Raw genomic sequence first — 11,872 nt, forward strand, 5'->3', positions numbered from 1 at the left:
ATGTGGCGGGGGCGTGTCCTATGCCTACATACATTTGCTAGTAGGTGTCCCTCATTCCCATCTCAAAATGTTGGGAGGTATGCCAACAGGACTCCTAAACAAAATTCTAAAAAAATAATAAAAAAATAAAATAATAAAAATAAAAAACAGCTGACATCGTCCACTCCCCTACTGACACCAACCTCTGCCCTGCTGACAAGTCCACTGCTTTACTGACCCCATCCACTGCCCTACTAACACCGTCCATGTTTTAATACACTTGGGGTGCATACCCCAATGCAATAGGCTGCACGCACCTATGGTCCCTGCCCTCGAGGAGCTTACAATCTAAGGCATCCGGCACTTACACAAAGCATACTTATTCTGTCCCAGGACCTGACCCTACCCAGGACTGCACCATGACTTTTATTTACTCATTCCTAGGCTCCAAGTGACAGTGCTGAAGTTTGACCAGTTCCTGCTTGCTGCTGAAAACTCAATCCTAGGTCTTTATCTACCAAAGCATGTTGTATCATATCAGCAGATCTAATGTAAACTTAACATGACATGAAAAAGTATGGGGCCACAGCTGGCTCCCTTCTGGAAGCCTGACTACTCAGATATTTGTGAACAGCAAAGCACAACTGAAGAATCCTTATGCCAGCTCTCCAGCAGAGTAGCGGTCAGTGTAGACCTCTAGCAGTGTGCACAGCCCCTGTACACCATAATGGGACCCAGGCAAGGACAACTCCTGCAGAACAAAAGGCAAGGTAGACAGCAGATGAGTGCTATCAAGGGAGAATGGGTGTTTGCGCTTATAACCAATTTATTACCGATGAACATATGGCCAATATTTTGTCTCACGTCACAGGGCAGAAAAACAAACAGATCTGGCAATTTAAAAGAGTGGGGGTGGGTTGATAGTGTGAGAGAGGAGCCCAGAGAGAAGTAGACAGATAGCATGCAGAAAGGAGTGCTTGAGAGTGAATGAGACATGTGGGTCAATTGAAGAGAAGGACAAATGTATTTGCACAGGCAGAGAAGTGCAGTAGAGTATCAGCGCTCCACCATATCAGCTGCCTTATCTGTCTCTACAACTCCTGCTTACCTGGAAAGCCATCAGTAGCCCCAGCTGTCTCCCAACTGGCTCCCTGCCTTTCATCTGCCTCCAGGTGAGCTCCTTTTTATTCTCTTTGCTGAAAATAAACTCTCACATCTTCTTTTTTTTTCTTTGAGCAGTTGTTTTCTTGTAAAAAAAAAAAAAAAAACAGGATTAAAGGGATAAGTTTATTTGCAAGTGCACAAAAGAGGCTGCGAATTGTTTTTTGATGTGAACTGTGGATTGGAAAGGAAATAAATACTTGCCATAGCTGCCTGTATTGTAAAAAAAAATGATCCTGATCTGGTTTATTGGGCTTTGGATTTAATGCACAATTAACTGCATGATGAAATCCTGCTTAAAATAATTGGATGACTTTTATCCACTTGCAGTGAAACCTCATCCCTGGAGGCAGCAGGTGGTTGAGCCACTGTACACACTGGTTGTATGGTGCTCAGATAACGCCATTGATGTGGACCAAGGTCCGCTGATTTAGTAGAGTTGGAGAAGACAGGTGAAGAAGACTCTCATTAGAAGGAGCTGGACAGGGCTGGACAGATGGCGTGCTGGAGATAACTGTTTCATAAATCAAGCACAATACTCTGTCAAGACTTTTCTAGGTTATTGTAGGAGTGCTAGACAAGATCTGCTGCTTTATTGCTGCTGCCTGGGCTAGTTATGATGAAGGAGATTGCTCTATAAAAAACTGTTTATTTAGGTGTGTTAGGGCAGTGAAAGCTGCGATTGCTGTAGAGTAGCTGTACTCAACCAGTGGCTGAGGATGCACATGTTTCTCTCAGTGCTCTTGGATGATGCTTATGCCAAGCAGAAGATGGGTTACCCGTTTTACTTTGGCTATTTTTACATTATTTCATGGAGAGGTGTAACTTTGTTCCCAGCAAGGGTTTATTCAGTGATGTGTCAATAAATCTGTATGTGGCAAGCTGGCGCTAGTAATTCTGAGCCAGCTGTATACAATGGAACTTTGACACTACATCCAGTCAACAAAGCTTTTTAATACAAGGATAAGATCTTTATTTTAGCTATGGCTGTAATTTTTAAATCTTATTGGATTCAGCTGAAAATAGCTGTCACGTTTATCAGCTTAGAGATTCTTGTCCTGGTGTTTAAGCTTTGTGAATTGAGCCTGTAGTGTTGCAATTGCGGTTTCAAAAAAGTTTCAGGGGTTCTCTGTAAAATGCCGGTTAGATGCACTACTCTCTTCAGGTGTAGGTCTCACCCCAATATCAGAAAGACATATTTACTTTCTGCATTATCCAATAACATTTTGAGTTGGTAAATTGTTGCTTAAATATCTACGGAATTATAAGACAAATACTCAACAACCCCAAATCACTATTCTTATTGAGCAATGTCCAAAATTGTGAAATTTCTACCATCAACCTTGGGAGCTGTCCAGGGATATTTGTCATCTTAGGGCATGATCCATTGTCCGCTTAACTGATGATAATTTAGGACTAGCTTTTAATTAGGATTTGTTTGCTGAGTGATGCAACTATAGAAAAGGGCTTCTAGTGAGCAAATGTTAGTAAAATTTGGGGTTCTTTATTCTAGGGATATATATGGTAGATGGGGTTCTCTTGCTTTGGAGATATGTTGGGCAATTTCGTTTTTTTTTTTTTTGCTGTGGAGATATATGTGGCAACTGGAGCTCCCTGCTCTGATGATGTATAAGGAAGTTGTGATTCCTTGCTCTGGAGATACATAGGATAGTTGGGGCTCTCGGCCTCTGGAGATATATAATGAGGTTGGGATTCTCTGTTTTGGAGATATACAAGATAGTATATGTATATAAGAAAGTATGAGTTCTCTGCTCTGGAGGTACGAAAGAGGAGTTTCTCTGTTCTGGAGATATATAAGTAGAGGTTCTCTGCTCTGGATATACAGTATATAAGGAAGTAGGGATTCTTTTGTCTGGAGATATATAAGAAAGAAGGGGTTCTGGGCTCTGGAGATATATGGAAGTAGGGATTCTCTGCTCTGGAGATGATAAGGAAGTAGGGATTCTCTGCTCTGGAGATATATGATAAGTATTGGTTTTCTGCTCTGAAGGTATAGGAAGTAAAGTTCTCTTGTCTGGAGAAAGGGGTTCTCTGCTCTGGAGATATATGGAAGTAGGGATTCTCTGCTCTGGAGATGTATAAGAAAGTATGGATTCTCTTATCTGGAGATATATGAAAAGTAGCGGTTTTCTGCTCTGAATGTATATAAGGAAGTAGGAGTTCTCTTGTCTGGAGATATATAAGAAAGAAGGGGTTCCCTGCTCTGGAGATATATGGAAGTAGGGATTCTCTGCTCTGGAGATGTATAAGGAAGTAGGTTATTCTCTGCTCTGGAGATGTATATGGAAGTAGTGATTCTCTTCTCTGGAGATATATAAGAGAGTAGGGGTTCTCTGCTCTGGAGATAAATTATATAAGGAAGTGGGAGTTCTCTTGTCTGGAGATATACAAGAAAGAAGGTGTTTTCTGCTCTGGTGATATATGGAAATAAGGATTCCCTGCCCTGGAGACGTATAAGAAAGGACATCTCTACTCTGGAGATATATAATAATGTAGGGGTTCTCTGCTCTGAAGGTATATGGAAGTAGAGATTTTCTGCTCTGCAGATATAGAAGAAAGAAGGGGTTCTCTACTCTAGGGTTAAGAAAGGAAGTATGGGTTCCCTGCTCTAGATATATAAAGGGCAGTTGGATCTCTCTTTCTCTGGGGATATATAAGAAAATTGTTTACCTTTGCTCCGGGGATATATGAGACTAATCAAAGCCCTCTACTCTGGAGATGTAAAAGGCAGTGGAGTTCTTTGCTCTAGACTCTGGAGATATACTGTATAGGGCAATTTGGGCTCTCAGCCTCAGGTGATCTATAGGAGGCTCTGCTCTGGAGATGTAATAGGGCACTTGCAGTGGTCTTTCCAAGCTCCAAACTGACTAGCCACGTCTGATCCTAATACATGCAGCTCTATATACTGAAACCTAGGCATAGATTTAGGCAGTTCTCATTTGAGTCAGCAGAGACCGCTGGAGGATCAATAATGTAACACATCCACATCTTTTACTAAAGTGCCTTCACCAAGATTTCTTTCCTGTGTCATCGTCCTCATTTCTGACTCTTTCCCCATCCATCAGATTTAAGTAGCCTGCCTATAATAAGCCTGCCTATATTAAACCGACCTTGCCTAAGATGTCTTTCTATCTTAACTCTCCATAGCAAATCCTGTTTGTCCAATACACTGGCCATCAGCATCAATGTATTTAAGTGTTGTCCCTGTGTCTGCTCGCAGTACCTCTGACAGATGCCCTGCAGGGGCCGTTTTGTTGCAGGCAAATTTAGATAAGGCTGCGCTGTATTTCTTGAATTCGGAGCATAAAATGCTGCAGCTTTATCATCCCAGGCTTGAAATGGCTGTTTCCGCAGGGAAAATAACGGTGCTTAATCTCCTTGTGACATATTTAATCATTTCTGGAGCAGAGAAGATGAATAAAGCGAAAAATGTTTGCCTGAGGGAAACAAAGAGTTTGATTTTCATATTAAACACTCGTAATGGACAGCAGATAAAATAGAAAAGCCCGGGGCTGTGTCATGGCTTTTGGGTCTATAGGAAGGCGGCCATACATTTAAAGTGGGAGGCTGGTGTATTCATGAAGGCTCCCCTTATTGTAGACAGTCCTAAACCTTCCATGAAAAGTGGCTTTAGCTAAGTCCTTCTCTGTAGCCTCAGGGCTTCCACATCATGGAATGTGACTGATACAAAGAGAAATCCTGATTTCTATTCCAGTTTTATTTCCTGGGGTTGTCCTCAAAATGGGCTTAGAGTCTTTTATCATCCTTTGGTGAAATAGAATAAAAATCCCAATTTAGATTATTGTATTTCGAACAAATAATTAATAGCTCATCACAGGAGATGCCTAGGGTGCAATGAATTGGAGGATTTATCAAATAAGGGAGCCATTCAAACACATTAATATTACCCCATGGCCAAGGGGATAGAAAAAAAAGTTTGGAAGAGATACGTTTCGGAAACTTTAATTTCTAAAGCATTGGTGTAAATGTGATTGGGGCTTTCTTATTATTAAGAAACATAGATGTGTTGTTGTTGTTGTTGGGGTTACTTTTTTTGTGTGTGTCATTTAAGTTGTTTGATCAGCAGATCAAATCGATCCATGTTTGTAATGAGCAAATAAACTCTCTTCTTAATGATTCCAGCTTATTGAATGATTGGAAATGATAAATACTGAGGGATTCATTAACCAGAGTCGTTTTTACATTTCTCTGGGTTCATTTCAACTGCCCAATACATTTCAGAAGATTTTTGTGAGTCCATGGAAGCTAATTGGATGTTTAAAGTGAGCACAGGGGAGTTTAAAATGACCCCTTAATTAATCAGTCTTATAGGAGGTTCTAGGTTAACCTTGTCTACCTTGTAAGGAGCTAATCATATACATTTCTCGGATTTGTTCCTTTTTGGTCTGCCATTTAAAATGTATTCATGTGTTTAACACGTAAAAAAATAGCTGTTTATCCAGCCAGAGACCTCGGGAACTGATAACATCCTATATTTTCTGCCTTTGGACAGGTATCAGTAAGCACTGTTCCATGCTATCTCCCTGGACTACAAAACACCTCCACCTTGCTATGGTTAAGAGAGGAAGGTGTTATGCAGTCCCAACACACACCCTATCGATATTTGTTTCTGGGTTTAGATACCTTTAGCTGCTCCACTCCATTCATGTTTGTAATGAACAATTTACATTTAATGATTCCAGTCGTTTTAAATTATTGGAAATAATAAATACTGAGAGTTTCAATAACCAAAGAGTCATTTTACACTGCTCTGGGTTCACTTTAAATGTTCAAAAGGTTTCAGGAGATTTTATATGAGTCAAAGGGAGCTGATTGGATATCTAAAGTGGGAACAGATGGGTGTAAAATTTCCTCTTATCGAAACCCAAGAAAAAAAATGTAATGTATTGCAGCTTACTAGTCCCATGTATTGGCTGAATTCCTTTTCTTTTTCCACATTATTTCGTTCTTCTATTTTCACCATGTGAGCCTGCCAGGAATATACTTTCTGTCCCAGGGTGACAACTAAACTGTACCTAGGAGGAACAACGTTGTCACCCTAGGAAGGGAGTGTATAGTGTATAGTATAGTTAAGGAGAGGGGGGGTCAACATCTCCCCCTCTCCTTAACATAAGGGGTTCAACAAAGATAGATGAGAACAATGCTGACTGATAACTGTCTGCAGGGGCAGCAAGCATGGGAAGTTATCAGCTCATAAGATTTCTAGCTGGGTGAACAGCCGTTTTCTCACTACAGTTATAACAAAATGCTTTCAATGACATATTTAACAGACCAAAAGGGAGCAAATAATAGAAATTTCTTGTTTACATACACTTTAAATTTTCAGCCCTATAACCTTGCCTACCTTGTAAGGAGCTAATCAGCCAAGAGAAAGTTAATATTTTCAGTTTGCCCTTACCTGATTGGCTGAAGTACACATTCCCTAATTTACTAAGACTGGGGCAGTCAGAATCTGGAGCAGCTGTGCATAGAAACCAATCAGCTTCCAACTTTCATTTTCAAAACATACCTGAAGAAGGTGAAGCTAGAAGTGATTAGTTACTATGCACAGCTGCTCTAGTTTAAAATCCCCCCCCCCCCCCCACAGTGCAAAAAGATCATTGAATTGCTTGGCAATAAGATCCATGAACCACAACATTAAAAAAAAATTTGCAGTCAGAAATGTATGCATGTGTGATACATCTAAACACATGCAAAGGCATGCACATGCGTAGATATATGGCTGCATGCACATGACTGTACTGATCATATAGGCATTTTTTTTTCTGGCATAAAAGTTTCTGCATAAATGATCAGTGAAATGCTTGCGTTTAGATGTATTTAAAGGTGTGTACACATTTCAATGCATAAAATTCTAGTTCTATATCCTCCTGCTCTGTTTTCAGTCCCAGAATGCACTTTTTGCATCACACATGTACATGCAAAAAATGCATGTCCTCAGATGCAATTTATTCTTGGTTATGGATCTGAATGCAGCGTACGTTTATGCACTTGTGTGGACGACCCCATTGAAAACAATGCACCTGCATTCAGATCTGTAAACAAAAACGCGGTGAATTATATTTTTTACCATCATATATGTATACAATCATGCATAAATTTAAACCATAGGGCTGCATGCAGTGTAAAGTCTATGGGGTTGATTTACTAAAGGTACATAGGGCGTTATTTACTAAAGGCAAATCCACTTTGCACTACAAGTGCAAAGTGCACTTGAAATTGCACTGAAAGTGCACTTGGAAGTGCAGTTGCTGTAGATCTGAGGGGGACATGCAAGGAAAATAAAAAAACAGCATTTTAGCTTGCATATGATTGGATAATAAAATCAGCAGAACTTTCCCTAATTTCAGATCTACCCCTCAGATTTACAGCGACTACACTTCCAAGTGCACTTTGCACTTGTAGTTTGCACTTGTAGTGCAAAGTGGATTTGCCTTTCATAAATATCCCCCATAGTCTGTGCACTGCAAGTGCAGTTGCTCTAGATCCAAGGGGAACATGCGAGGTAAATAAAAAACAGCATTTTTGTTTGCACATGTTTTGAGGATAGAAGTCAACAGAGCTTCCCCTCATTTCAGAGCTTCCCATCAGATCTAGAGCAACTGCACTTGGAGTGCACTGCTACTGCACAGTATATTTGCCTTTAGTAAACCAGCCTCACTGCTTATTTCTGGTGTCTATGGACAGCTGCCCATAGACTTATATAGGTGAAGATGGCTGTAGGCAGCTATGCGCCACCTTTTTGCGTATAGACACGTATGTGCACAGACCTATTGCACCAAATGCACCTTAGTTTAAAATATGAATAAAGCAATTTGGTTACATGCACAGGGTGCTAAGAATTTTGCTGACCATATAGACAAGGTTTTTCTGGAACAAAAGTCCCTGCATAAATGATCAGTAAAATGCTTGCCTTTAGATTCCTTTTTTAAATGCCTAAAATTGAAGTTCTTTATCTTCCTACTTTTTTTTCAATACCAGAGTGCACTTTTTGCATCTATATATACACATATACATGCGTTTACATGCGGTTACACTCCCAAGTGCATAAAATGCATGTTCTCAGATCCAGTTTTTTTCAGTTTTTGGTTACAGACCTGAAGGCAGCCATGATTGCGCACCTGTGTGCACTCCCTTATTGATAAAAATACACATGAATTAAGATCCATACAGAAAAAATGCTTTGAAGATTATTTTTTATGCCCATGTGCATTAGGCCTTTCATTTTGTTACACATATGGACATTTACATATCTATATGTGTATAAGCAAGCACCACCTTATGATCTTTCCCCCAGCAAGATCCTGTATATATCCTGGATAAATACATATGTATGCCAGCACCTTAATTAGCTATATGACAATATAAATTTTATCACCTCTTATTACTCAAGAGTTGGACTTCCTGAGCTGTCTTTTCAGGACCACCTGAGATCTGACACTTGTTTGTTTGTTTCTTGCATTAGGTCCTCTGTTTTATGCTAAAGTGCTTGCTTTCAGCTGAGTATTGTCTTTAGAATAATCGGCAGGTCTAAATTGGACTGTGCCTTGCCTCCAAGTTGATTTCAAGTGTACCCATCCACTGAGTATGAAGAAACAGATAGAACACCAGTCCCCAGACCAACAAAGGCTTCACTAATCCTCAGCAGAGCGTTAAGGTGTAATATGTTTTGTTTGTCTGAAGTGAATGAAAAACAATTGCTTGCACCTTGGAACTAGTCAAACAATACACTAATCCACTTGAAGCTTGTTATCTGTGCTGAGTTGTGATGATGAGCATCAGGTCAGACTTATATGTCATCGCCTATGAAATATAATGATGCTATGGAGCACTTTAATGAATGAAATTACACTAGCTTTATTAATGCACATCCATTATCCCCCACATCAGATATTACAACTATATGCCAACAAGGCAAGGCTCTTCAGTCTGGTACCCTGCTTTTTTTTTTTTTTTTTTTTTTTTACATTTGCCAGGCTGAGGGTTTATATTGTAGTTCCCTTTTTATTACACAAATCCTTTTTTTTTTTTTTTAGTTTGGGATTTTATTCAAGAACCTGCTTGTGTTTTCTATGATGCCACTGAGGAAGAGAAGAGTGTCAAAAGAAGTTTCATTAAATGGAAATAAATAGTAATACTGGTGCTCCACGCAGGGTTAGTCATGAATTTTGGATGAGATAATCTGCTGATAGGAGGGAGGGAAAAAAATCACAATGATCTGAAATACTCCAGCGGTGTTATAATCCAATTGTCAAAAAGACAGGTCATTATCTGACAACTTTCAGTATATTTGAAAAATAATGGTGGGAGAAAGGAAAGAGTGGAGTTAAGAGAGATTAAGAAATAAAAAGTCAGATACGGGCAGGGAAGAGAGAGGTGAAGAAGAGAAGACCAGGTTAGAATAGTGCAAGGGAAATAAAAACAAATATATTTTTTTCTGGTCCTTGAATGAATGATTGAATATAAATGAATGAGTAATTGAATTAAGCGAACACCATTTTAGTAAATCGAGCCCAAAGTAATCCCCGAATCAGATGTATATGTCATCATGTACATTTTGGTATATATTTATACACATGTAATTCGCAGGATCTGCTCTTATTCTGTATATATAGATACTGCTCAGTGGTGCATCTCTTTTTCTATATAGAGAGTGCAGTTCTCAGTGTCTGAGCTAGGATTGGATAGCTGGTGGGTTGCCATTCTCTTGCATGCTTGGGTGACCTGTTGTTATTATGTATCTGTATTTTAGATGATCTGTTTGTATTATGTTTCTGTATCTTAATATGTATCTTTATTTCAGACGATCTGTTTTTATGTATCTGTATCCTATTATGTATCTGTTCTCTGTGTGCTTTAAAAATTGATCTTCAAAGTGTTATCAATATCCAGTGAATATTTGAGAACTGCAAGGAGAGGAAAAAGAAAGAAAGAGAGAAAGAGAGAAAGAAAGAAAGAAAGAAAGAAAGAAAGAAAGAAAGAAAGAAAGAAAGAAAGAAAGAAAGAAAGAAAGAAAGAAAGAAAGAAAGAAAGAAAGAAAGAAAGAAAGAAAGAAAGAAAGAAAGAATGGTTTGCAGGAAGAGAGGTTTATTGATTAACAAGGAGGCACTCCTCTGTCCTTAAAGGCGGTTGACTTTTGTTAAAGCTACCTGTAAAAGTAAACAGGTAAATAGTAGCAGAGAGCACTTGAGCTGAAGTGCTGCCACTTATCCCAGTCACATCGCTCTCCTCCTTGCTCCCTTGTTCAAATAATCCCACAAGTCTTCCAATCCCCAAACACAAACCCAGTGCTCCATGTCTCTGCTGCTCCACTGCCGAGACCAGCCAGCACAGGCGCTGCCAGACCAGAAGATAAAGCTGTGCCAAGGTAATCAACTTGGAAGGCGAGGGACCTCAGAGGATGGCAGCACCATGGAGGGGAGAGGCTTCTATGGGTGACATTATTAGGTAGATCAGCTCCAGGAGATCGCACAGATCTGATTACTTAGTAATGCAGGTAACGCATATGGGCAATAACTCATGTAAATATGGGGAGAAAGAGTTTTGCTGTCCTAGTGTAAGTCCAAAGCGTGTGTGTGTGTGTGTGTGTGCGTGTGTGTTTGCGTACATATATATATATATATATATATATATATATATATATATATATATATATATACTTTTAAATATACATATACATATAATAAACAACCCGATATTTACAAATATATATGTATATTTAAAAGTATATATATATATACATATATATATATATATATATATATATATATATAAAATGTATACGCACATTATGTGGTGTGTATAGATGGGAAGAAAAAAAAGCAGTCAGGAACTTAATCCTAGGAGAGGAGTGGTATAAAATGAAGTATGTGTTATTAAACATGGTTACATTACACAAATACACCTTCCTAAAATTTTGATGATGCATTCCGGATGACCATAAGATAAAATTACAGTTAACCTGAATATGAATATGACTATACAGTGCATATATACAGTGTGTATATATATGTATATTTATATATATCAACACAGCAAAAACAAATCATTACAACTCTTAATTAAGATTGTTTTTGTTAACTATACTATTATTGTCTAGAGAATGAAGAATCCCATACACTCTATGCATATTATACGTCGTGCTTCTTCTGCTCTAGACATTCTTTTATTTCTAATGAGATGCTATTGCTAACTATGCATGTAATGTTGCATTGGCAGTCACAACGTTGTGCATATACCTCTACAGCTGATTAAAACTGCGAATTAGTACCCGTAATAATTAATAAACATACATTAACAAAAATACCATAAGAGCCTGAAAAACTACCATGGATAATCGTTTATCGTTACATAATGCTGGGATCGCTCTGCATCAAATTGGAGAGCAAATTGGTGGGGGAGGTGGATCTTCTTTAGTGTATAATTATGAATACAAGAAATGTCTAGGAATATTGTGCATATTCTCTTGCTAGGTGAGGAAGACCAATCAAATCCCTTTTTTTTCTGTGACGTAGAAGGTTTTGTTATGGTAATTGAGATTGCTGTAAATGGATTTATTATTTTTAAGTGTAATAATCACCATTGCTCGTGAGTGCATAATTCCCAATCATCCACTAAGGTCTTTGTATGTTTTCAAACAAAGGGCGAATGTTTTACCTACTGGTGTTATAAAGCTAAACGTTAATGAATG

At 38.7% G+C, this 11,872-nt stretch overlaps 1 protein-coding gene across 1 annotated transcript in view; it reads left to right on the top strand.

Annotated features, from left to right (window-relative positions):
* Nucleotides 1-507: 507 nt before the first annotated feature.
* The window catches only part of NKX2-2 (NK2 homeobox 2), a gene marked incomplete at its 3' end in the record, with an annotated part of 15,045 nt that continues 3,680 nt past the window's right edge, over nt 508-11,872 (top strand). The window contains 1 exon segment of the mRNA XM_073628136.1: nt 508-1,151.

The sequence above is a fragment of the Aquarana catesbeiana genome, linkage group LG04 (genome assembly GCF_042186555.1).
Source record: "Aquarana catesbeiana isolate 2022-GZ linkage group LG04, ASM4218655v1, whole genome shotgun sequence".
Lineage (NCBI taxonomy): Eukaryota > Metazoa > Chordata > Amphibia > Anura > Ranidae > Aquarana > Aquarana catesbeiana.